This window comes from Urocampus carinirostris, chromosome 11, assembly GCF_059441175.1.
Source record: "Urocampus carinirostris isolate Australia breed hairy pipefish chromosome 11, RoL_Ucar_1.0, whole genome shotgun sequence".
Taxonomy (NCBI): Eukaryota; Metazoa; Chordata; class Actinopteri; order Syngnathiformes; family Syngnathidae; genus Urocampus; species Urocampus carinirostris.
Window position 1 is genome coordinate 8,949,848 of NC_142359.1, and position 27,636 is coordinate 8,977,483.

The 27,636-nt window shown below is 40.8% G+C and overlaps 1 protein-coding gene across 1 annotated transcript in view; it reads right to left on the minus strand.

The window, feature by feature from the left end:
• The window catches only part of pcxb (pyruvate carboxylase b), a 444,629-nt gene that overhangs the window by 182,684 nt on the left and 234,309 nt on the right, over positions 1 to 27,636 (minus strand). The gene's annotated exons all lie outside the window — the stretch shown is intronic.

Genomic DNA, 27,636 nt, shown 5'->3' on the forward strand with positions numbered 1-27,636 from the left:
AGAAATGGAAAGAGAAAGAAAGATAAAGAGAGTGAGAGGGACTGTAGGGGGCATTGGCGCTTCATAGGACAATGCCATACAAACTAATGTCAGCTGCCATTAATTACAAGGGAAGAACAAATTCAACAGCGAAGCCGGCAGAGAGCAGTGTCAGCGTCATTTTTAAGCAGACTTGTTTACAACCTGGCAATAATTTCAAGCACTTCAACCAAAATTCAAGCACTTTTTAATCCCTTAAAACTAAAGAATTTCGGCCCTGCTCTGCATAAATAAAAGCTCCGCGTATGCACAATTTGTCAGGAAGATTTAGCATTTTCGTGAGCAAACACAAAGAAAGAAAGAGTTACATAGAGGAAGCAAAATAAAGGGAGATAAATGGAAAAGAGTAAATAAAAAAGAAATAGAAAAAGAAAGAACAAGATAGAAAGAATGAAAGTGAGTGAGAGAGAGACTGTAGCGGGCAATGACGCTATATAGAACAATCCCATACAAACTAATGTCAGCTGCCATTAATTACAAGGGAAGAACAAATGCAATGGCGAAGCTGCCAGAGAGCAGTGTCAGCGTCATTTTTAAGCAAACTTGTTTACAACCTGGCAAAAATTTCGAGCCCCTCAGCCGAAATTCAAGCACGTTTTAATCCCTTAAAACACAAGATTAAACATTCAAGCACTTTATAGAATTTCAACCCTCCCCTGGATAAATTAAAGCTTCGCGTATGCTCAATTTGTCAGGAAGATTTAGCATTTTAATGAGCAAACAGAAAGTAAAAGTTAAATAGAGGAAGCAAAATAAAGGGAGATAAATGGAAAAAGAGAAAAATAAAGAACAAAGACAAAAATAAATAGAAAGAAAGAGAAAGAAAGTGAGTGAATGAGAGACTGTAGGGGGCAATGACGCTTCATAGGACAATGCCATACAAACTAATTTCAGCTGCCATTAATTACAAGGGAAGAACAAATTCAACGGCGAAGCCGGCAGAGAGCAGTGTCAGCGTCATTTTTAAGCAGACTTGTTTACAACCTGGCAATAATTTCAAGCACTTCACCCAAAATTCAAGCACTTTTTAATCCCTTAAAACTAAAGAATTTCGGCCCTGATCTGGATAAATAAATGCTCCGCGTATGCACAATTTGTCAGGAAGATTTAGCATTTTCATCAGCAAACACAAAGTAAGAAAGAGTTATATAGAGGAAGCAAAATAAAGGGAGATAAATGGAAAAATAAAAAAGAGAAATAGAAACAGAAAGAAAGAGATAGAAAGAGAATGAAAGTGAGTGAGTGAGTGAGACTGTAGGGGGCAATGACGCATCAAAGGACAATGCCATACAAACTAATGTCAGCTACCATTAATTACAAGGGAAGAACAAATGCAAAGGCGAAGCCGCCAGAGAGCGGTGTCAGCGTCATTTTTAAGCAGACTTGTTTACAACCTGGCAACAATTTCAAGCACTTCACCCAAATTTCCCTTAAAACACAACGTTAAACATCCAAGCACTTTCAAAGATTTCAACCCTGCCCTGGATAAACAAGAGCTCCGCGTATGCTCAATTTGTCAGGAAGATTTAACATTTTCATTAGCGAGCTCCTGGTGCTCCCCGTTCGAATGCCGGCGGTGCCGTTAAGGACCTGTTTTCTCGCTCATCGTGTCAGTTACGCTCCCCGTCCGTGATTGCTTTTATTCGACGCTCTTAAATTTTCACTTCCCAGCATCACCGCTTCATTTGGCGAGGACCGAAAGAGATTTTAATACGTTGGAAGGAACCTGAACTCCGAGCCAGACGACAAAAAGGGAGGCGAGAATGCTGCAGAGGTGAGAAGATTGGGGAGGCGGCGGGGCGCCGGGATGAGTGAGAAATGGTAAAAGGCGGAGTGCTCCAAAACACTTGGCATGAGAGGAAAAGAGGCGAGGGAGGAAATGTGAGGCAGGGAAGCGAGGGGGGCCGGGGCCAACTCGGCAACATACGGAGACCCTCGAGGGCTGCGAGCGAGAGATGAGTCGCAATTGTAATTATAACAATGTTGTGCCACTCTGGTGATTTGCCAGCAACGTCTGTGCTCAACGCAGATGCAAAAAAAAAAAGTGCTGCTATGAAAGATTTGCACGTACAAAAAAAAAAACTGCTGTTTGATCCAAAAGATGACGACAGCAAAATCTGGTGTTTATTAATAGCATCGAATAACACTTAGAACAGGGCCAAGTCATCCGTAAACTACCGTATTGAAAACTGCCTTTTTATTCATCGACGACTATTCTGAAGGATTTTATACATTTGACTATAAAGGATTTTATACGATTGAATACGAGTTTTGTTTTTTTGGCACTACTGGCAGTTCTCTTATACTTTGCACATCTGTTCTCCTCTGCACTATCGTCCTCCAGTGTTATTGTATAGTGACTTGTTTACCTGACTGCCCATTTTGCACATCTGGATAGCTGCTCCTCTTGCACTCTTTGCACTACTGTATAATACTATACATAGCTATAATTATTTAGTATATTATAAGTACTTTAATACTACAACTCAATACAACATTTTATTTATATGTGTACATTCAAGGAAACTGTGCGGGTCAGATGTATCAACATTTCGTTCTGTATACACGTGTACAAGAATGACAATATAGTATATATATGAAGTTACATTTATTGAGTTTAATGCAAGATATTCACTGACTGGGCTTTAGTTCCATGACAGGTCACGCTGTTCCAAATGCAGACTATTTTGACTAGGGAATTTTGATAACAAGACTCTGACGGAGGACGGCAGGCGTTGTTTTGAGAACAAGGCCCTGATAACGTAGAAAAGCTCGGTGTTCTTTTGGTTGTTCCAGACGTCGCGGCGCTCTTTTCCGAGATAATGGAGCCCAGGGGGCTTCGTTGGCGCGCCCATGGAAGGAGTCTGCACACCATTGTGCGGGGAGAAGATGGCCAATAAGAAGAGAGCTAAAGGACTTCAGAAGAAGGCTTCACAGAGACTCCAACGACACTAATTCAGCAGTTTTCGATGGAGTACACTTAGTTAAATTATTAATGAAATTAAATCTGCCCCCGTGTGGAAATGTCGGCTTTCCTGTTTCTCTTTTCCGTCAAGAAACGAGCGCGCATAATTGTTGGGTGAATGTAAGTTGTGTTTAGTTAATGAAGTCAGATAACTACTTCGAACAATTTGGTAAACGGTACATTTTGATATTTAATTCCCAACACATCGAACGCCAGTTAATTTAAAAATCGATTACAGATGAACCTATTTATTATTACTTCAAATCTTTCGAATTTCAGTTTCTCGAAAGTACCATATTCTCCTGTCTATAAGGCACACCCAAAAAAACCCAAATTGGCCAGAAATTCGAATGGGAACCTTATAATCTGGTGCACCTTATATGAGGACAAAATTAGAAACGTGTTACCGTATTTAGGACATTATTGATACATTTTAACGCTGACCACAATTGTATAACAATGCAGCAACTGCGATCGAACTAGACCGCAATGGAAAGAGCACCAAATCCTAACCACCACGCTGCTAGGGACATGTTCTAAATTGCATAACATTGGATGCAACGGGAATCAAACCCTGGTTGCGGCTGGGAGAGCCCCAAATCCTATGCACAATGGGGATATAGATGACATATGAAAAAGGCATAAGACTCATCTCCTTTTCACACTATTATAGTCACAGTGTATGTTCAAGAAAGGAAAAAACGGGTATAACTTTATCTCAGCCCAAACTAAGCATGGTAAGTGAAAAATGTTTTAAAAACGTGCAGCCATGTGTTTATTTACATCTTTTATGATGACCAAATTACTTCCCACAATGACCTTTTCTTCATTCAGTTCACAATCTGGACTTTGCGAATCAGCGATAAAATACTGTATTTTAGTTGTCCTTAATCTTCTCAAACACAGGCCTGCTTAAAATTCTCATGGCTAAAAATAGCATCAATAATTTGGTCCTGTGACTTAAAATAGTGTGATGATGATAATGATGAAAAAACCTAATGCCTTTTTATGTGTCGTCTGCATCCTTGTTGTCTGGTGGATAGACCAGGTTTTTGTTTTTTGGGTACCCGTAGCAGGCTTATGTTATGTGAAATAGATGCACATTTCTAGACCTATCACCTTTTAATTAATGCACATTTATACGGCAGTTCATGTATGTTTACTTATTATTTTAATCAATCTTGTTTTTTATTTGATGAATGACATGTTTTACCTCTAGGAGGCGCTCAATAAAACACAATGTCCTTTTAAGCAGCGAACTCCACTGACCATAGTTCATCCAGCGCGGGGCGGCCATTTTCATGAAAAAAAAAAACCCATTAACTTAGTCAACTCTTGCAAAAAAAACTACTTGAAAATTTGCAAAGCAGACCTTGCGTATCGTGGCAGTACCTCGGTGATACACGAACAATTGGACCGTTGAATGCAACAAACTCGCCTCGAAACATTTACTCAAAGAACCCCGTTTCCCTGCACAATAAAATTCTTACTTTGCTGTCCACACAGTTGCCAGCAAAAAATAAAATGGAAACTAAGAGATGTTTGGCATTTCTTGAATCCCAAGACTTTAACCTTCCGAATGATATTTGGAACGATGCATTTGAGTGATGGGTGACATCGTACAGACACTGTTTCCGTACATGTCTGAGACACGTATTTGCTTCTTTGCAAGCTTTGGGAACGTTAAAGGGGTAGTAAGTTTGACTGAACGACGTTCCCATTGTAGCGCCTTATAATCCGGTGCGCTTTGTGTATGGAAAATATCGGACCAAAAACTATTTTTTGGGGGTGCGCCCTATAACCCGGTGCGCCTTATAGTGTGGAAAATACGGTAATTCAAGCAGCTTAGTCGCAGCTATAATGGATGATCATTTTAAGTGGACAGCAAGTGGCAAAAAGGCTGACGCAGGATGCAAAAACCCAGCTGTATTTTCTTGAATGCTGTATTAACAGTGGCGCGGGTAACATTCTAGCCTTCCTCTTTAAAAGTGCCAATATAAAACGCATCATTCTTCTGTTCCTTGATTTCTGCGGAGGCCACAAAACCCTCGCTACAGCTGTGAGCTTATTTAGCTTTACATCTGGGCCAAGCGGGTAACAAGGTTATTTTCGGCAACCCCCGCCGGTGACGGTGCTCTCTATGCTCACTCCTTTATCCATAAAAATTTCCAATGATGAAAGGGACCGGACTAGAAATGTGCTGCGCTCCTTCAAAGGCACTTCACTTGCATTTGGAGTAAAAAGGAGCCGGGCGGCAATTCCACGTGCGAGTCCAACAGCGATTATTTGTTCGTTTTATGTCTGCGGATGCTTGCCAAACAGCAGGTGTCAGGCAACCACTATTGCAATGCGGCTTAAAAAAAAAAAAAAGAGGACCCAGGGACCTGGAAATGGAGTGAACGCATCTTAACACATTGTGTCCGTGAAAGCCAGAGCCTCCCTAAAGACGGTCCCTTTTCAAAAGCGACACATCAAAATGGCAGGAGCGAAAAGAGCAAAATAAACTGCGCCGCGGAAACCAGTCCATGCATTTTTAAATAGGCGCCGAGGCGATGTGCCCGCGCCAGCCATTTTTGGTTGCTGGAAATTGAATTGCTGCGCCGGGAATCTTGTCCTGTCAGGGCGCTAAATCAAAGGCACGGCAAGACAGATGTTTGCCGTTTCACTTTACTGCACACGTACTTATTGTATATGGCCTCGGTAATCAGACTGGAAGCCGATGCGGCGCCCCCGTGTTATTGGAAGTGCTCGGCACGCTTGTCTAGCTCTGTAGACGTGCGGAGGGGTGCGGGCTTCAAAAACACAAGGGTTCGCAATTAGTCAGAAAGCAAAAGTTGGCTTCTGACTGCAAATCGGTATACTAGGGATGCATGATTAACCGAAATCGAAACCATGTTGTGAACTCGCAAGACACTGCGCTTTTGTTTTTGTTTTGCTTTTTCCCCCAAAAAATTATAGACCAGAATTGTCACATTTCGGGTTTAAACAACGCCGGCCGATCAGAGGCAAGTTTTAACGGCACTAGCTTTGTGTGAGCAGACAGCCGCTCTAACAAAGCTCCCCAGAAGATGGCGCAAAATATTTAAAGTATGTCACTAACATTAATTTTCGGATGCACGAGTAGGGTCAAAAATGACCCCATCTCATCTCATCAGCCGTACCGCTTATCCTCATTAGGGTCGCGGGGGGGCTGGAGCCCATCCCAGCCATCTCCGGGCAGTGGGCAGGGGACACCCTGAACTGGTTGCCAGCCAATCGCAGGGCACACGGGGACAGACAACTCACTCGCTCATTCGCACCTAGGGACAATTTGGACCGGCCAATTTACCTGAAATGCATGTTTTTTGGAATGTGGGAGGAAAAATGACCCCATATTCTATAAAATCTTTAAAAAGAAAAAAGTATTATTTTGTCATAATCCAGGTATTCCTCATAAAACATGTTTATGGCATGATTCCATTAGTATTCTGATTCCTGTACCCACTAATTTTAAATCCCACTCAAGGAAGAGTGTATGTACTCATAGGTCATGCATACAAAGGTCAAGTGCTCGCAAAAATAGAAACTAGCACAGAAAATGCACTTTTCTTTTAACTTTGAAAATTGCATCGAAATTGCAATACCGGTCTGAAAAATCGCAATGAAGTTTTTTTTCCCAGAGTCCTGCAGCCATACCGTGTAACTTTTGGCCATTTGTCTTTCCTAATTAATACGTCTTGAAAATGATAACACTCCGTTTGCCAGTTTTGTTGTGATGATCAGTGAACATAGCCAACAAACTAATACCAGCTGCCGTTAATCACTAGGAAATAAGAAATTCAATGGCAAAGCAGACCCACTAGAGAGCAGGGACAGCTTTATTTTCAACTTGTTGAGAAATATTGCAACAATTTCAAGCATTTACAAGCCGCAGCCATACTGTGTACCTTTTAGTCATTCATCTTTCCTAAGTCAAGTCAAGTCATTTTGATTTGTATAGCCCTTAATCACAAAGAGTCTCAAAGGGCTTCACAGGTTATTACACAGACTATTATTTCCGACTATTATTACACCATCCCCTGATCTGGAACCAACATGAGGGCAAGGAAAAACTCAAAAACCTCAACATGAGGAAAATGAAGAAACCTTGAGAAGGGACCGCACATGTGGCATCCCCTTCCAGGATTACCGGACAGCAAAGGATGTTGCAATCACAAATAATACAGGGATATTGTCCACGAAAAGTATAGGTTATTCATATGCTATAGAGTAGAAGTTTGTTCTAAGCTTAGATTTAAACATTTCCACTGAGGTAATTAACGAGAAACAATCCTTTTGCTGGGTTTTTGTTCTGATAAACAGTGAACAAAGCCATACAAACTAATACCAGCTGCTGTTAATCACAAGGGAATAAGAAATGCAACGGCAAAGCAAATCCACCAGAGAGCGGTGACGGCTTCACTTTTAGTTTTGGAAACGAGAAACAATCGTTTTGCCAGATTTGGTTCTATAAACAGTGAACAAAGCCATACAAACTAATACCAGCGACCGTTAATCACGAGGGAATAAGAAATTAAATGGCACAGCAAATCCATCAGAGAGCCGTCAACGGCTTGAATTTTTTAAGCAAACTTGCTGAGAAACATTGCAACAATTTCAAGCATTTACAAGCTGGAGCCATACCATGTACTTTAACGATCAATCGGCCCCTATCTCGTTCTTAAGTAGGGCAGCGACTGTAAAGCCGAGGGTTCAGACAACTTTCAAAGCCAATTTTTGAATTTCTGTTTCAGTGCTCACAGTACGTTTTCACAGCGAAATGCAAAAATAAATATACAAATAAGTTATTTACTTGAAATGGTAAAAGGATTTGCTATGAGAACAAAAATAGACATTTTTAATCTTATCCTATTCCATCTTTATTTTTACAGTGCTCAGTACGCTTTCACAGTGAAATGAAATAAATAATCATAAAAATAAGAAATTTACCTGAAATACAATGTATTATTATTCGTATTATAATCATTATCATTAAAAGTATTTGCTAACAGAATATATAATTTTAATCTCATCTTAATTTATTTATATTTTCACTGCGCTCTCAGTACGCTTTCACAGCGATAAAGTATAATCATTCAATTAAAAAATGGTTCAAAGTATTTGCTAGCAGAACCAAAATATTAACATTTTTATCCTATTTTCTCTATATTTCACAGTGCTCACAGTACATTTTCACAGCGAAATACAAAAACAATTATACAAATAAGAAATTTACTTGGTTAAAATTATTTGCTCACAAAACAAAAATATGAACAATTTTAATCTCATCCTATTTTCTCTATATTTTGACAGTGCTCACTGTACGCTTTCACAAACACAATTGCTGATTAAAACTATTTTTTTCCGCTGAGGGACTGTAACAGATTATTATCATATCTCAAGGCACAACTGCATATTTATTTTTGACACGGGTCACAGAGATAAAGGAGATGAATGCCAGCGCAGCAATTACCCACAGCTAGGATGGAGCTTCTTGATCTCGCACATAAAACACCAAAGCTTAATGTTGACAGTTAAAGTATAGGGAATCGGGAGAGGGGCGGAGTTTAAATCGGGAAGAAAACGCCACAGCTCTCCAAAAAGGGAGCAGAAACCGCCTCAACGTTTCGCAAATTCACTTATTTTTTTCAATTCCTTGTTATATTCCGAAACCTCGACGTTTTAATCGGATTTGCTGGTGCAATGCCCCGACTGGAAACGTTTCACCAAGGATTCCGCAGATAAATATCTCCCCTCGCATGCTGAATTATACATGAATAGATGATTGCCTGGCAGCCAAAACAAGAACATTTTCAAACAGTATTGCTCGTTTTGTTTTTTAGCAATACAACGGCTGGACCTTTTTAGTAAAACTCCTTTTTTTTTGAGGTTCAAATATTTCAGGACTGTTGGTATCGGACAGCGTTCTACTAATAAAATGACTATGTCACCATCTCATCTCATCTCATCAGCTGCACCGCTTATCCTCAGTAGGGTCGCGGGGGTGCTGGAGCCCATCCCATCAATCATCGGGCAGTGGGCAGGGGACACCCTGAACTGGTTGCCAGCTAATCGCAGGGCACACGGGGACAGACAACTCACTCGCTCATTCACACCTAGGGACAATTTGGACCGGCCAATTCACCTGAAATGCATGTTTTTGGAATGTGGGAGGAAACCGGAGTGCCCGGAGGAAACCCACGCAAGCACGGGGAGAACATACAAACTCCGCACAGGAAGTCTGGAGCTAAATTTGAACCCACGCCGGAGGTTCCCATGACATGAACTGTGCCGCACATGCGCTAACCACTGCGCCGCCATGCTGCCCACCATGTCACCACATAAATGCAAAATATGTTATTATTTTTAAATGTATAGAGGATTCTTTATGCGTTTAATTGATTTAAAATAAAAAATAAAGCTTCCAAGGCATTTTAGGATTGTAAACAATCCATATTGTGGGGCGGCAGTAGCTCAGGAGGTAGAGCGATCGTCTTGGGATCAAGGGATCCCAGTTCGAATCCCGGCTCATCCGTGTTAGATGTCGAAGTGTCCTTGGGTAAGACACTGAACCCCTTATATCCCCAATAAGCAGGTAAGAGCCTTACATGGCTGCAAGGCCGCTATTGGAAAATGTGGAGCACATTGTAAAGCGCTTTGGGAAGTCATTGACTTGAAAAGCGGTATAGAAATGCAGATCATTTCATTTCATTCATTTCTTATTTTTGATCACAATACTTCTTGGTGATCGCTTAAAGAAGCTTGATCGTTTGATAAATAATAAACGTAATAGAACTGTGAATTTGGATTAAGTTTTAGTCTTTTTTTTCATCAGGTTGATTTCTCCTAATGATGCTATTGCAATAAATAGCATTACAATGAGTTAAAAAAGATGAATTACCTAACATACAGTAAAGAAAAAAAGTATTCGAACACCCCACTATTATTTGCTTTTTCTACCACTTAGAAATCATGGAGGGGCTGAAATTTTTATCGTAGGTGCATGTCCACTGTGAGAGAGATAAACTAAAAAGAAAAATCCAGAAATCACAATATATGATATTTTTTTGTATTATTTGTGTGATATAGCTGCAAATAATTATTTGAACACCTGAGAAAATTAATGTTAATATTTGGTACAGTAGCCTTTGTTTGCTATTACAGAGGTCAAACGTTTCCTGTAGTCTTACAACAAGTAAGAATAATAACAATAACATCCATCCATCCATTATCTGTACCGCTTGTCCTCAGTAGGGTCGCGGGGGGTGCTGGAGCCCATCCCAGCCATCTCCGGGCAGTGGGCAGGGGACACTATGAACTGGTTGCCGGCCAGTCGCAGAATAACAATAACATTACCAGGAAATGAATCCCCCAAATTAACCATTATAAGGATCAAGTTGAAAAATAGGCTAATTGAATGGAGTGCAGGTCGCAAATTTGACCACAAGAGGGAGGTATGTAGCCCGTGCACAGTGCGGTACAACTTTGTAATGGAAAAGGCAAGTCAGAAAAGTACTTGGTACGCAGGGCATGGCGTGGCAAGACAAGGAGAGCTAGAACTGAGGAGTAGAAAAGAGGCATTGGTCGTCAAATAATGCCCACTGTCCATTTAATAAACAATCATTTTTAGGACAAGGCGAAAATGTGGTTCACTATGTAGAAACTTGACTAAAATCTATGGACATTTTAGAAATACAAGAATACATTACATGATTTTGTACAAATCTGCTCTTCTAACTCTCTCCAAGATAAACCGGCCATTTCTTTTGTTTTTCCTCAAAATAATAAAAATGTGATGTCAAAAAATTCCTAACCAGATAAAATGTTCAATATTATTTGTTTGCAAATATTTTAAAAGGGAAAAATGAGTCCTATTACCATAAACTAGGCTAAAATGTTGGTCAGTTTTAATTGAGTGGACAAAAAAAATGAAAAAAAAAAGGGACTGAAACAGGATATTTTGTAAATATACAAACTATTTTGACGTGAATTTTCAACTGAATGGTAACACCTGAGTGACGTTGAAATTCAGGTAGCATTGGAACTGAACGTGTTTTTGGGTTGATAAGTTTTCAGTTTAGTAGACGCTCAAAATAAGGAGCGAGGACATCATTGGATTTTGAGAGGAGAGGAGCCTTCACTCAGATAATTAATTCAAACCAGTTATAGAATCCCTCAACTGAATCCTTTCTTTTTAAAAATGACATAGGTTAAAGTGTATGAATGTCAAAGAACAGCAGCATAATTGGACGATAAACTGATGAACCAACTCCAAGTTCAGCACCCTTAGGCAAAACAGGAGGACTATTAAGTATCACAAGTACTGCTCAGGGGGAAACGGTGACCCTCCAAGACTATATCAAGACACCTATGTCAATGCCTTAGGCAGCAAAGGACCAGTAAGTACGAGGAACCAAAAAGGCTTAACTGGGAGGACCAGCCATTTAATGGGATGCATCACCGACAAATTGAAAAAAATGTACTAGTGACCGGGAAAAGGCTTGACTGGAAAGACAGCACAGAGTCACTGAGAGTCACTGCTAAAAGCAGCACAAGAAAAGGCCCTAATGACTAAAGAAATAGAGGCCAGGGTCTACCATATCAGATAAGATGTCCAAGTGTAGGCTGTGTGGAGAAGCCCTAGAGACAGTCCAACACATCAGTGCAGGGTGCAACATGCTGGCAGGCAAGACATACAAGGAACAGCATAACAAAGTAACGAGCATAGAGTACGGGAACCTCTGCGTGGACTGAAGGTCCGGCATGATTAACACCCCTGAAGGTCACAGAGAACAAACAGACCAACATCCTGCAGGGTTTTCAGATCCAGACAAACAACATGGTGGTGACCAATCAACCTGACATAGTGATGATGAGCATGGATCAGAAGACAGAAGATGTGACAGATGTACAAAACCCCAGTGATAGCAACTGTAAGGTTCGCCTGAACCTCAGCCAGGTTCTTATATCTTACATGGTTGCTTTACCAGAAATAAGAACCAAGAGACTGCATATTCTCATATAACTATTGACTGGATGTCAAAAAGATTGAATACACAGCTGTGGAGCCTTGTTCAGCATGATGCAGAAGAAGACTGTCTTATCTTAGATGGTCCTTAGTCTAGTACTGTCTTACAACAACCACAAAGTGGGCGGGGAGACCTAACCTTACCAATGTGCCAATGTGAGACCAAATGGTCTTAACTGGTTCAAACTGGATAATGTGTGCAAGGGTGCATGTAGATACTGTAGTAGTGCACCATGCAAGGATAAGCCACAGCAACCTAGCGGATGTAAAGTTGGCTGTTTCGGATATGTGCATTTCTCAGACTTACGTTTCAAACATCAGTCTAATTTCATCTGTTATATCTATAAGTGCGTTTTTCTTTCTTATATCCTTTTATTGTGAAGTCGCGCTCTTGCGTATGTTCCTTTTCGTGTTTTCTGTGACGAGAAATGAACCGCGCCTACCGACTGAGAGTTTCAGTCCGCCGGGGAGGCAGCCGGGTTAGGATGGCTGCGTCAGCAGGGCTGAAGCTTCCACGAAGTAGATTGAAACCAAAATAAGTGCTTTTATTTGAATAATTCTGCCAACAGAGAGTTTATATCACATATAGCTCTGACACGGACCAGCTCAATTATTTCTAATATCTGAGCAACTAGACAAAGGACAGAAAGAGAAGTTACAGTCGATTTGGACAGTGAATAAAACAGTGGTACGATTGGGGCACAAGGGGCAGAGAGCCCCAAACTGGAAGACTGATATTGTAACAATATCAGAACTGTCCAAAAGAGCCCAAAGCTAGTTTCAGATCAAGGGATGCTGTAATTATGGCCTGAGCAGTTATTTGAGATATTTTTGGATTAAGGCTATACAAATAAATGTAACACGGCTTGATTCAGCTACGATCCTGTGCGAAACCCTCTCTCTCCGAGGTCTCTGGTTGAGGATCAGAGTCTGAAAGCGACACAGTCTGGGTGGTGGAGACGAACAACAGAAGACACCCACCAGGAGGTCTTCTTAGTCCAACAAACAAGCCCCCCTGTGTAGTTATTGAGCGACATGGAGAAGGAGCAGCCGATCGACATGTGTGCCAGAGCATTAGGGCTGTGTAGTTGTTTTAAAGGGACTCAAGACGCAGTTCTGGACTTGATCAGGCACCCACCAGGCTTAAACAGCTTTCTCCTTTCCTGGCTTTCCCCTCTCGAGGAGCTCGTTCACCGACATTATGTTTGCTAACGATCAACCGCCTCGAAATTTGTTAGGATGGTTAACGAGGGAATCCATCGATTGGATTCAATCTCACTATCGACCTATGACACGATTCGATTATTGCTGATGGAAGATTAAAGGTCAATGAAACCGTGTCGCAGGAGTCAGGTGCTTTTACTTCCAAGCAAATTAGAAAAACTGCCTTCGGATTCCCATGAAGGAGATTCCCGTCTAGGTACTGACTTATTTATTTTTGTTATTGATCATTAGGACTAGGTAGATGTTTCATTTTAACCGATCAATAATATGATTATGGTAGCTCAAATTGATTTCGGTACTTTTTCATGTTGTTTGTCCAAATTCCGAACCATACTATTCATCCATCATCTGAACCGCTTATCGTCAGTAGGGTCGCGGGGGTGCTGGAACCCATACCAAATATCTTTGGGCAGTGGGCAGAGGACACCCTGAACTGGTTACCAGCCAGTCGCAGGGCACACAGAGACAGACAACTCACTCACACCTAGGGACAATGTGGACCGGCCAATCAACCCAAAATGCATGTACAGTGGAACCTCGGTTTTCGAACGCCTCTCAGTTTGAACAAATCGGTGGTCGACCAAAAATTTCGAGAAATTCTTGCTTCGCTGTTCCGTCAAAAATTCGGAGTTCGAACGCCGGTAATGCGTGAGTGTGTACGCTAGAGTGCGATGCTGAGCGGCGTACGGGTGTGTAGATCGCCCCCACCCCTCGTGACCAACTGTTATCACGTGCGCACTTGCCTCTTTTTGCTTTCGCTTTTAATATCGGTGAACGGAGTGTTTTAGCCCCTAACTATCCCTCCGAAGAAGGTTGGTGCAAGCAGGACAGGTGAAAAAAGAAAAGTTGTTCGTACAACTATTGCCTTTAAGAAAGACATAGTAGCTAAATATGAAAGAGGTGTGCAAGTTTCTGATCTTGCTAGGGAATACAGCATGCGCCTTCTGCTGACCACCACAAAGGTAAGAAGCCTATTCATAATTCTTTTTTTTATCTTTTTTTTTTACACGTTCGTGTTAGCGTAATCTTTCGTACGGAAGATTACGATAACGCGAAGGTACGATTAGCCTGAGTTAGCTCTATGATTACGTTGAACATTCAGGTAAACATTCAGGGTGTTGGAACTGAGCCCAAAATTCAGGGTGTTGTAACGGAGCCCTCTTTCCAACGAAGCGCTAGCTAAATGACTTATAACTGACCTGATTTTTTTTATTTTTACACGTTCATGTTAGCGTAAACTTTCGTACGGAAGATTACGATAACACGGACGTACGATTAGCCTGGGTTAGCTTTAAGTTTACATTAAACATTCAAGGTAAACATTCAGAGTGTTGGAACGGATTAAAACGATTTTTTTAATGGGAAAAATGATTTCGGTGAATAAATCGGTTTTCGAACAGGGTTCTGGAACGGATTATGGTCGAGAACCGAGGTTCCACTGTATTTGGGAATGTGGGAGGAGACCGGAGTGCACAGGGAAAAAGCACGCAAGCATGTGGAGAGTGTTCAAATACTTATTATTCCTACTTATTATTGTAAGTCGCAGATATAATTATGGCTCTGCAAAATACATGAGTCACATCAGATTCTTTTTTTTTTCAATGCTACTGGATAAATCGGAAAATTGGCTTGCTTGGGTTGCTGTCATGCACTTTCTGGACACATTTCTACATATTACCTGAGTATTTTTTTATTGATATTTACTATGTTTTGTGTACTTTTACCTAATGATATATGTATTGCACCTGGTCATCCTGGAAGGGGGATTACCACTTGTGAGGCCCCTTCTCAAGGTTTCTTATTTTCCTCATGCTGAGGTTTTTGAGTTCTTCCTTGCCCACATGTTGGTTTTAGATCAGGGGATGGTGTCACTGTAACCTGTGCAGTCCTTTCAAGAAATTCTGTGATTAAAGGCTATACAAATAAATGTGACTTGACTTGGCTTTGGAAAGGTGCTTGAATTCAGCCATGAAAACGGTGTACCAACCGGAATAATGCAAATGTCGGCAAACATCAGATGTAGACGTCCGCGGGAGGCCGAGGAAGGTGGCGACTGAAAGACGTAGCTTAAGGATAAGAAAGGATTACGAGGGATACTGGCGTACCAGAGGACGGCGAGATAAGAGGAAGCTGGATGAATACTTAGACAGCATCATGCTGCTCTGCCGTTTCGGGGAACGCTTTCGTCCAGATTACAGTTTCTTATTTTCTTGACTGTATATATTAAGTCAATTAAGAAATATTTATTTTAATTGGCAAACATATTCTTGTAATGATGTATCTGTGCAGCCCTTTGAGGCTTTTTGTGATTAACGGCTATGCCATGGAACATGACCTGACTTGACATCTGTTTTATAGGTATGCGGACGCTCCCCCACTCACGACCATTCGACATACGCAAAACTGTAGAAACGAACATTTTTTTTCTGGAAATATCCGGACATTGCTGTAAATTAGATTTTGTATCGTGTGCACCTTTTTCTGAGTACAGGAAATGACTGTAGTGCTTCTTTCCGCCGCTACCAGCGTGTGGCGCTGTGAGAAGTCACCAAAACCTTCACCCGAAGAAGAAATCCGGCTTCTACTTCCTGGTTCGTGTTTAATCATAACAACGTGTACCGCTAGCGCATGAAGAACTTTGACATTTTATGGTTTAATATCTCTTGCATCCATTCAATATAGTTGGCGTGAAGTGTAAAGAAGAGGCGAGCTGTTTCTTTTTGAAAGAAAAGTGGAATAAGGAAGCTTGATGCGGTTGAGAAAATGGTCGGAACGCTTTTTTTCGGCCACTTTTTACCACGGAAGAGGACCTCTTGAAGCGCATCTCCCAAAAGTAAGTTAAACCTCACTTTATTTATCTTTGTAGAGCATATTATTTTATGAAATGTTTATTTTTTCTTTAAAAACAATACAGGTTACTTATACAAGCCTTAAACATACTTCTATAAACAATAAATATACAAAATATTCAACTTAAGAAAAATCATCCGGATCTCGTTCGTAAGTAGGGCAGTGCCTGTATAGGTATCAGAATGAACCCTACTCTGATCTTTTCGGAGGTTGGTAACGGGTTGATGAGTATTTATTTCATATCGGGAGAATTTATTCGTTACACAAACAATTCAAGCTACGAGCACATCCTGGAACGAATCAAGCTCATATACAGAGGTACCACTGCATCTCGAATGCTGAAATTGCGTTCGCACCCCTGGCTTATGCCTTTTCCTTCAAACGTCCGACTCTCCCACTCCTTTGTTGTCCTTTTCAGTCTTTTGTGAGCTTTCAACAGGACGACAGGCAATTAAGAGTCCACATGGACGATTGTTCGCCGACTTCTTTAACACAAAGTATTTAGACCCGCTCGTCAAAAGGCTGAATTAGAAACGCCACCAAATTGGCTGCCTTTCCTTTCACGTTCTCCGGACAAAGGAGGTATAATGACCTTAATGAGCAACGGAGTAGCTGCTCAGTTTTTCTTGCCGTCTGAATGTTGCATTAATTAAGTCCCATTCTTCCTGCTAGTGAGGCGCCCTTCATTTCTCGCCTTCACCTCTTTACTGACCTTTCCTACCAGTCATTTTGTATGTTTAAGGTTTATATAAGTATGTTTAAGGCTTGTATAAGAAACCTGTATTGTTTTGAACTGAAAAATAAACATTTAATGGAAAAATATGCTCTATAAAGATGAATAAAGTTAAGTTTAATTTACTTTTGGAAGATGGGCTTCAAGAGTTATGAGACTTCCTCAGCGGTGGTAGAAAGTGATGGATTTAAACTGTAAATACAGGGAGTGCAGAATTATTAGGCAAATGAGTATTTTGACCACATCATCCTCTTTATGCATGTTGTCTTACTCCAAGCTGTATAGGCTCGAAAGCCTACTACCAATTAAGCATATCAGGTGATGTGCATCTCTGTAATGAGAAGGGGTGTGGTCTAATGACATCAACACCCTATATCAGGTGTGCATAATTATTAGGCAACTTCCTTTCCTTTGGCAAAATGGGTCAGAAGAGGGACTTGACAGGCTCTGAAAAGTCAAAAATAGTGAGATATCTTGCAGAGGGATGCAGCACTCTTAAAATTGCCAAGCTTCTGAAGCGTGATCATCGAACAATCAAGCGTTACATTCAAAATAGTCAACAGGGTGGCAAGAAGCGTGTAGAAAAACCAAGGCGCAAAATAACTGCCCGTGAACTGAGAAAAGTCAAGCGTACAGCTGCCAAGATGCCACTTGCCACCAGTTTTGCCATATTTCAGAGCTGCAACATCACTGGAGTGCCCAAAAGCACAAGGTGTGCAATACTCAGAGACATGGCCAAGGTAAGAAAGGCTGAAAAACGACCACCACTGAACAAGACACACAAGCTGAAACGTCAAGACTGGGCCAAGAAAAATCTCAAGACGGATTTTTCTAAGGTTTTATGGACTGATGAAATGAGAGTGAATCTTGATGGGCCAGATGGATGGGCCCGTGGCTGGATCGGTAAAGGGCAGAGAGCTCCAGTCCGCCTCAGACGCCAGCAAGGTGGAGGTGGGGTACTGGTATGGGCTGGTATCATCAAAGATGAGCTTGTGGGGCCTTTTCGGGTTGAGGATGGACTCAAGCTCAACTCCCAGTCCTACTGCCAGTTTCTGGAAGACACCTTCTTCAAGCAGTGGTACAGGAAGAAGTCCGCATCCTTCAAGAAAAACATGATTTTCATGCAGGACAACGCTCCATCACACGCATCCAAGTACTCCACAGCGTGGCTGGCAAGAAAGGGTCTAAAAGAAGAAAAACTAATGACATGGCCTCCTTGTTCACCTGATCTGAACCCCATAGAGAACCTGTGGTCCCTCATCAAATGTGAGATTTACAAGGAGGGAAAACAGTACACCTCTCTGAACAGTGTCTGGGAGGCTGTGGTTGCTGCTGCACGCAATGTTGATCGTGAACAGATCAAAGCACTGACAGAATCCATGGATGGCAGGCTTTTGAGTGTCCTTGCAAAGAAAGGTGGCTATATTGGTCACTGATTTGTTTTTGTCAGAAATGTATATTTGTGAATGTTGAGCTGTTATATTGGTTTCCCTGATGAAAATAAACAATTGAAATGGGTATACATTTGTTTTTTGTTAAGTTGCCTAATAATTATGCACAGTAATAGTCACCTGCACACACAGATATCCTCCTAAAATAGCTAAAACTAAAAAAGCCCCACTCCAACTTCCAAAATATTCAGCTTTGATATTAATGAGACTTTTGGGTTCATTAAGAACATGGTTGTTGTTCAATAATAAAATTAATCCTCAAAAATACAACTTGCCTAATAATTCTGCACTCCCTGTATGTTATTCTACTGTTGCATTATCTTCTTTGCATACTGTGTCATTCTTGTTTGTGTTTGAAGAAGGAGGAAACAAGATGTTCACTAAACAGTCGACACCTAGCTGCGGCCAGATAAGGGAGCTGAATGTGACACTCAACTCCTCTCTGACCGCAGGCACGCCTAGTTCCCTTTACTACAGAATATGCTTACAATAACATGTTGTTGTGTAAACAGGTCTCAACTGTTTATTTTGTCACTCCCCCTCCCTTTAGCAGAAGAGACCTTATGTAAACTAGGGCGTTCCGAACACAATAAAAAGGCAAGGAGAAGGGGACTTTTTCAGAGTGTCCAGTAGACTGCAATAGGCAGACTATGGTCATCTCTCCTTGCAAGTAAGAAAGTAATATTCACGTTCTCTGTGTCTTCTTTGAGTGCAGGTTTTTATTACAAGTGTTGGGGTTAACCTAACAGAAAGTGGCCGAAAAGCGATCCAACCATTTTCTCAACCGCATCAAGCTTTCTTTTTCCACTTTCATTTCAAAAGAAACAGCTCACCTCTCCTTATCACTTTACACCAACAATAAGGAATGGATGCACGAGATATTAATGAAAATGTCAAAGTTCTTAGCACTTGAGATACAGTACACGTAGTATGTTGACACACGAACTAGGAAGAGGAAGCCGATTTCTTCTTCGGGGTGGATGCTAGATTACCTGTCACAGCGCCACCACTCGACCGTAGCGGCGGAAAGAAGCACTACAGTACTGTCCTGTACTCTGAAAAAGGTGCACACAATACAAAATCTAACTTATAGCAATGTCCGGATATTTTTCGACATCCTGGAAAAAATATTCATATCTACCGTTTTTCGTAGGTCCATTGGTCGTAGGTAGGGGAGCGTCTGTATTTATGATTCAATAGTTAAAAAAAACACAAATTTATCATAGATCTAGCTTCTTGATTTTGCGCTAAACATGCACCAGACCGAAGTGTTCAGCTTAAAAATGCAAAAAAAAAAGGGTGTTTCCATGCCCGCCCCAGTACCCCATAATCCCCATAATCTGTCCACCCACCAAGGTCTACAGCCTGCTATTTTATTTCAAACATGTTCTTCACTTTCTCCCTCCTGGCAATTGTTACAGGGGAGAAATAATTACCCGGCTGCTCAAAAAGGTTGCCATAAAACGTTCCCTTTTCGTGCAATAACGTGGCACAATACAAAAGGCCCGACTGCCGTGCGCTCGGGCACTATTTACGAGAGCTCATTTGTAAACTAACATGCACATTTGCACAGCAGCTTCGACGGAACAAAACATAATATTGAACCCCGTGCATTCCTCGTGACTTAAATCGTTTGCACGAAAAAAAATAAAAAATAAAAATGTAACGCTGTCTCTCGGAATGTGGATAAGACGCAACTGTGCTCATTAATAATGAACGGGAAACTTTGAGAAAAGACGTATTAGGTAACCGTTTCAACTTTGTTTCCAAGCAAAAGTTGTGCGAGTACTTCACTCACATTTTGCAGTAAATAGTTTCTGATTTCGGTTCCCCAATTATCTTGCGGAATCAAATTAAAACTTTCATCGTCAACATCTTTGATTCGCTACCCAATTAAGATTGCAGACGGTTTAACGAGTGATTTATTTTTTGCAGGATGTTAATATAAAACAATAATTCTCTTTTCTTAATGAGGGATGCAATCTTTTTTATACTAATCAACTATTTTTTTACATAATAAACAATATTAGGTCTGCTTCAAATGATTATTTTGTATTTATCCGTATCTGAATGAATCGATTCATTAATAACAAATAACAGTTTTTCCATACCTCTATTCCAAGTAGACTTGAACAGATACCTCAAAATTGTCAAGTTTATTCATTAATTAACATGATATATTCAGTTTTATAGTCATGTATTATCTGAAAACATAACACCTACACGAGGGCTGATCAATATTGTCAATTATTAAAGGGAAAAAAAGGACATTTCTAGTAAAATTGACCAGAAAAATAATTACCAGAAAAAATGTCAGCTATGGAATTTTATTTCAATTCTATTGGGAAATGTGTCATGCACATCTAAATTAATTGATGGAGAAATATGTTACTCAAAGATTAATAGATTAGGGGTTGCAAATTTACATTTGATTGGCAGATTTATCTCTTAAAAATGATCAAACATGTACTTTGTATCTATATATATATATATATATATATATATATATATATAAATACACACACACACACACACACACACACACACACAAACACATAAACACACACACACACACACACACGAGTGGTTCTAAAAATCAGAATATTGTGATAGTTAACTTTTAGATTATTTTTAGGTTGCAATTGGCTCCCTGTCTCTATTTGAATCCGGTCCTGTCAATCCCCTGTTGTCAGTCCGTCTGCAAACCTCTGTTTTTCAAGGCAAGCCTTTTTTGACCCCTGACTCCCATCTGTCCCGTATTTGCTCCCGTTTGTCTCCGGCTACGGCCAGTTTTGATCCCGACCAGGTCTGCTCTCCCGTCCCGACTTACGACCCGTTTTTTGATCCCGGCCACGTTTTTGCTCTCCTGTCCCGGCAATCGTGTTTGGATCCCAATCCGAATAGAGCAATTTTCTTCTCGACTCCAGCGAACACCGGATCGTGGGCGCAGCCCTCCTCTTTCCTTCAATAAAACTTGCGGTAAACGTCACGCAAGTGGGGTCCTGTTTCCGTTCGGGTCTTGACGGCATTACAGATAATCAAGAATTTTATTTCAATATTCAGAATCGTGCAGAAAATTCGTTATTTTTTACTAATGCAATTGAAAAAACATAGATTCTGGAATTATTACAAATTAACTGAAATATTGCAAGTCTTATTATTCTAATATTGCGGCGAAAACTGAAACTGAAAAATATTTAGAAACAACTAAAAAGTATACTAGTAGGATGTAAGCCATAATAAACAATATCAAAACCATGAGAAACTTGCCATACCTTTTCATGACAGACAATAAAGAATATCCTCACATTCTCATTTTCTGAGACAGTCCTGTGTAAACATACAGCATGTAGAGATGTGTATTTAAATCCAGACAGAGAGAGTTTTCCATAATAAAACATTCCGTAATAAAATATTTAATCCGTCTCCTCATTAGATCCATTAGAGGCTCCACAGACTGCAGCCAGTTGCTCCAACATGGCCGACTGCCACAAAGCCATTTCCTGCACAGCTCTTTGGATGCATTTGCCCGACATTATCGCTCTTCTTCACCACTCGATGGTTGGAAAACAACTTGCAGGCCAACACTGGCCGCCCGCCCGAAGCGATACTAAAGGGGAGATGGACTGGAGCCCGTACCCGATGAAATCTCTCGTACTGTCCCAAAGGGGGCTTCATTAACTCCGCCGCCAGGCACCCGGAGTGACCCGAATAATATGAAACAGCCATTTCCTGTTTTACTTCTTTTTGAAAATGTTTATATTTCAACAGAAACATTACGAAATGGAGCAACTCCAAATTATGAGATGCCAATACTTTCTCTCATAAAGTTCTATACTCTCCACACATATTACTATCCTCATACACACATTACTATACTCTCTTATACATACAGTACATAATATGCTATTACGCACATACTATTGTACTCTCACATATAGTCAAAGCAAATAACATTTATTTGTGACACCCTTAATCACAAGGAGTCTCAAAGGGCCGCACAGACCACAGATTATTGCAAACCACAGACTATTATGACACCATTCCCTGATCTAAAACCTACATGAGGGCAAGGAAAAACTCAAAAACCTCAAGTCAAGTCAAGCCATGTTTATTTGTAACGCCCTGAATCACAAGGAGTCTCAAAAGGCTGCACAGACCACAGATAATTGCAAACCACAGACTATTACTGCACCATCCCCTGATCTAAAACCTAAATGAGGGCAAGGAAAAACTCAAAAACCTCAAGTCAAGTCAAGCCATGTTTATTTGTAACGCCCTGAATCACAAGGAGTCTCAAAAGGCTGCACAGACCACAGATAATTGCAAACCACAGACTATTATTGCACCATTCCCTGATCCAAAACCTCCATGAGGGCATGGGAAAAACTCAAAAACCTCGAGTCAAGTCAAGCCATGTTTATTTGTAACGCCCATTATCACAAGGCATCTCAAACGGCTGCACAGACCACAGATTATTGCAAACCACAGACTATTACTGCAGCATCCCCTGATCTAAAACCTACATGAGGGCAAGGAAAAACTCAAAAACCTCAAGTCAAGTCAAGCCATGTTTATTCGTAACGCCCTTAATCACAAGGAGTCTCAAAAGGCTGCACAGACCACAGATTATTGCAAACAACAGACTATTATTACACCATCCCCTGATCTAAAACCTCCATGCGTACAAGGAAAAACTCAAAAACCTGAACATGAGGAAAATCGAAGAAAAGCTTGAGATGAGGCTGCACATGAGGTACTATACTCTCTCACATATACTACTATACTGGGAGCAACTCCAGTGTGACTTCAAAATGTACCACATACAAACACAGAACAGAGTGCATTGCCAGGGTTTCCAAAAGTATCCACTGAGCGGTGATCATAACACTAGGTGTGAAAAAAACATAATAGTAGTTTTAATGGTATGTGAGATAGTATGATAGTGTGTGTGTGAGAGACTATAGTAGTGAGTGTGCGGTAGTATAGTAGTGTGTGGCAATATATAATCGTGTGTGTGTGTTTCTGTAGTAGTGTTTGAGCGCGAGTATAGTATGTGTGTGAGAGAGTATATTAGTGTGTGAGTCTATAGTCTAGTCTAGTACAGTACAGTACAGTACAGTACAGTACAGTAGGTGTATAGTAGTGTGTGTGTGAGACTATGGTAGTATGTGCGTGAAAGCATAGTAGTGTGTGTGAGAATATAGTAGTATGTGTGTGAAAGTATTGTAGTGTGTTTAAAAGAGTCTAATAGTATGTGTGATACAGTATAGCAGTGTGCATAAGTGTATAGCGTCACGAAACGGGTCGGGAAGCAGGAAGTTGGAACTCATTTGCGTAGACCATCTGTCACTTTAATTGAGAAAGAAAAGTTGTCCAACAAACAAACGGACCAAAAACAAAACAAAGCAGGCTCAAATGCAGGCAAAACTACAGACTAGGCATTTAACGGGATTAAACAGAACTTGCAGGAATCTCTCGGAATGTTACACCGAAGTGCAACAAAGTCCAACAAGCACAACAAGAATAAACAGGTATCAAACAGGCATGAACAGGTTTTCAACAAGGGTAAACAACGAGTTTAAGTACCCATAGGAGTAATCAGGAAATGCAGGTCAGCCGGTGTCAAGGGGCAGGGCCAGCTGGGCGCCATGACAACCGTGCAGGACATGACATACCTGTATAGTAGTGTTTTTGCATGAGTATGACTGTGTATGATAGTATAGTTGCGCATGTGTTTTTTACCGCTCAAATGGCCTCACATACCAAACAACTTCATGGTTGTGAGGTATGATTTAGGATGCTAACTTTAGGTCGGCTAAGGACAACCGAAAAATAAAAACTGCAGTGTCAAAACTGTGATCTGGACGAAAGCGGTCCCTGAAATGGCAGAGCAGCATGATTCTGTCTAAGTATTCATCCAGCTTCCTCTTATCTCGCCGTCCTCTGGTACGCCAGTATCCCTCGTAATCCTTTCTTATCCTTAAGCTACGTCTTTCAGTCGCCACCTTCGTCGGCCTCCCGTGGACGTCTACATCTGATGTTTGCCGACATTTGCGTTATTCCGGTTGGTACACCGTTTTCATGGCCGAATTCAAGCATCTTTTAAGGACTTTCAAAGCCAAGTCAAGTCACATTTATTTGTATAGCCCTTAGTCACAAAATGTCTGAAAGGACTGCACAGGTTACAATGACACCATCCCCTGATCTACAACCAGCATGCGGGCAAGGAAGAACCAAAAACCTCAACAAGAGGAAAATAAGAAACCCTGAGAAGGGGCCTCACAAGTAGTAATCCCCCTTCCAGGATGACAATGGTGCAATAGATACAGTGGAACCTCGCTAGTTTACGGTTCCATTTTTGCGGGTTCAGAGCTTCGCGGGTCTAAAAAATATACCTTACCTTCTCAATAAAAGCATTTATTGACTTGAGCAAGCGCGAGCTTATGTCAACTGAGGACACGGTGTGGACACTCTTATTGCGAAGGGGAGGGGGAGGCCCTGACACAATGCTTAGTCATGGTGAGTTACTGCTTCGCTCACCCCCCTCCTTCAACTCCTCCCACCTCACCCCTTTCTTATGTGGCGCTGTTTATCATGGTGGAACTCGGCGACACGAAGTAAGTACAGTATATTCTCTTCTGTCACATTTAGTCTCAAGTTTGACTTTATTATACCAAAAGCGAGCGGTTGTTTGTACTACCTAAACACGGCTAATTGTGTGCGGTTTCGTGTATTTGTTGTAAAAGCCGTTCGATGCCGCTAGCTAAAGTATGTTGTTATTGTCAGAAAGTAGCTCTTTCACTTTCATTAAAATGAACACAGACCATTTTTTACTGTATACCTGTATACGTTTATTTAAGCATTTTTGAAGGGGCGCCACTACTTCGCGCATTTTCAGTTTTTGCGGGTGGTCTCGGTCCCCATTAACCGCGATAACCGAGGGATTACTGTTTATCATTAGGTAACAGTACACAAAATATAGTGAACATCAATAAAAAAATACTTAGGTAATGTGTAGAAATGTGTCCAGAAAGTGCATGACAGCAACCTAAGCAAGCTAATTTTCCAATTTCTCCAGTACCATTTAAAAAAAAAAGAATCCGATGTGACTCGTGTATTTTGCAGAGCCATAATTATATCTGCGATTGAGATATGCGATTTTAATCTTGCGTGTACATTGATCAAGACATGAGATTTTTATATCTTGATTAAATTTCAATTTATGAGACAAAACTCTGCTCATATAGGTGTTAGTAAAAATGTAGCTTACATTTTCAGTTGCAGGAAGTTCTTCCTATCAAAATTTACAACTGGGATAGGCTACCTATTTTTTTTTGCCTATAATAGATACATAATCATTGCAATTGTTGGAGAAATATAGGTTCGAGAATTAATTAATTCTTCTCGTATGCGTTCAAAGAAATGCAGGAATGCAGATGACGTCAGAGGGAGTTTCTTGCTTTATTGTTGTATCTTCAGCGTCAAAAGAGAACTCAAAAAATCTTAGACATAACAAAGCTTTTATAGCTTCCAAGGAGTAAAACTGAAAGGGGGGTTCAGCCCCGTGAGAGGGCTGACGTAACTTCTTCCGAAATGTTTTTCCCTCAGTTTTCCCAGAAACGCTTCCCTTAAGGAGGATTGTTTGTACTAGTTCGTCTGCCAAGACTTTCCCGAAAGTCCGATGTCAGCAAGTTTCTAATTCTTTGTACTAACTCGTCCGCCAAGACTTTCCCGAAGGTCTGATGTCAACACGTCTCTTTTCCACAACACAATAATACGCATTTCATAGTGCCCTGTTTAGGTGTAGCATTCACCTGTCCTCCTGGGTGGGACCTGAAGGGGGCGATGACACCTCATAGGACAATGCCATACAAACTAATAGAAGCTGTCGTCAATCACAAGGAAAGAAGAAATGCAATAGTAAAACCAAGTCACCGAAGAGTGTCGGCATCATCTTTAAGCAGACTTGTAAAACATTGCAACAATTTTAAGCATTTACAACAGGAGTCCCCAAATTTTTTCCTCTTAGGGCCACATAACTTTTCCCTTCTCTGATAAGGGACCAGGGTCAGTTTGTAACAGAAAAAGTGTGATGATTGCAGGAGTCTCATTAAATCACGTGAGGTCCCGTGAGACTTGCCCCAAACACCCTTCTCTGACCTGTGAGACTATGTCATCTAGTGGTGATATACTGGTACTTCACTTTTTATGCTTTACAAAACAACACCAAAATCCCAAAATATAACATTTTAACTAGTCAGCAACCCTTGTTGCGCCGTATAAAATAGTTACTAACTAATAGTTAATAATGAAAATAGTTCATAACTAAGGAACATTTTATTGCAAAAGTCCAACTTTATTAAATACAAATACACATATATGAAAACAAAAAATCAAAATGCTTTCTGGTATTGTTCAGGGGGCCGGACCAAATGTGGATGCGGGCCGCATCCGGCCCGTGGGCCGTAGTTTGGGGACCACGGATTCACAAGCACTTCACACAGCATTCAAGCACTTTTCATGCATTGGAAAGACACCATTAAAATTCAAGGATTTCAAGCACCCGAACAAACCCTGACAAGAAGTCGCTGCACACGATAAAGAGAGGAAAAACAAAGATATGCATACATAGTGTACCTCACCTAGAGAAATGATATCATCGTCCGCCATCTTGCTTCTACGGGAACCCAACAACCTCAAAAAGGCTGGGCAAAACAATGGGAAGTAATTTTGAGTCTCCGTAGTTTGTATTATTTCTTGCTGTTTAGCACTCGATTTCAATTGCATTACAGAATACACCGACAACCCGTGGTCAAAACTATGTTTTGATTATCTAATTTGATCATTTATTACTTTATGACTTTTTTTAATAAATCGATTGGCGCGATCATAATATGTGTAATATGACCTCAGCTCATTGCCTAATTTCATTGCCAAACTAAATTTTGAATTAGGAATACCTTAAATTCCGGACTATATAGCGCACCTGATTATAAGCCGCACCCACCACATTTCGGGAGGAAAACCGGTTTTGTACATACACAAGCCGCACCTGTATATTAGCCGCATGCGCCCACATTGAAAAAACGCAATTCAAACACGAAATTAACCCATACCCGATACAGTCCAAAAAACACAGCCGGCAAAATGAACGGAAAATGATACCGGTACTTAAGATTTAATGCAGACCTGCAGAGTCCGGGTGCCCGTTGAAAGTAATCCAAGGAAAAAAGTGTATATTTCCAAAGGTAAGGGTGGGGAAAATATATATCCACTATTGTCGGCCGCGTCCACAAACACGTCTCACCTTTACTCCACTTCCCGT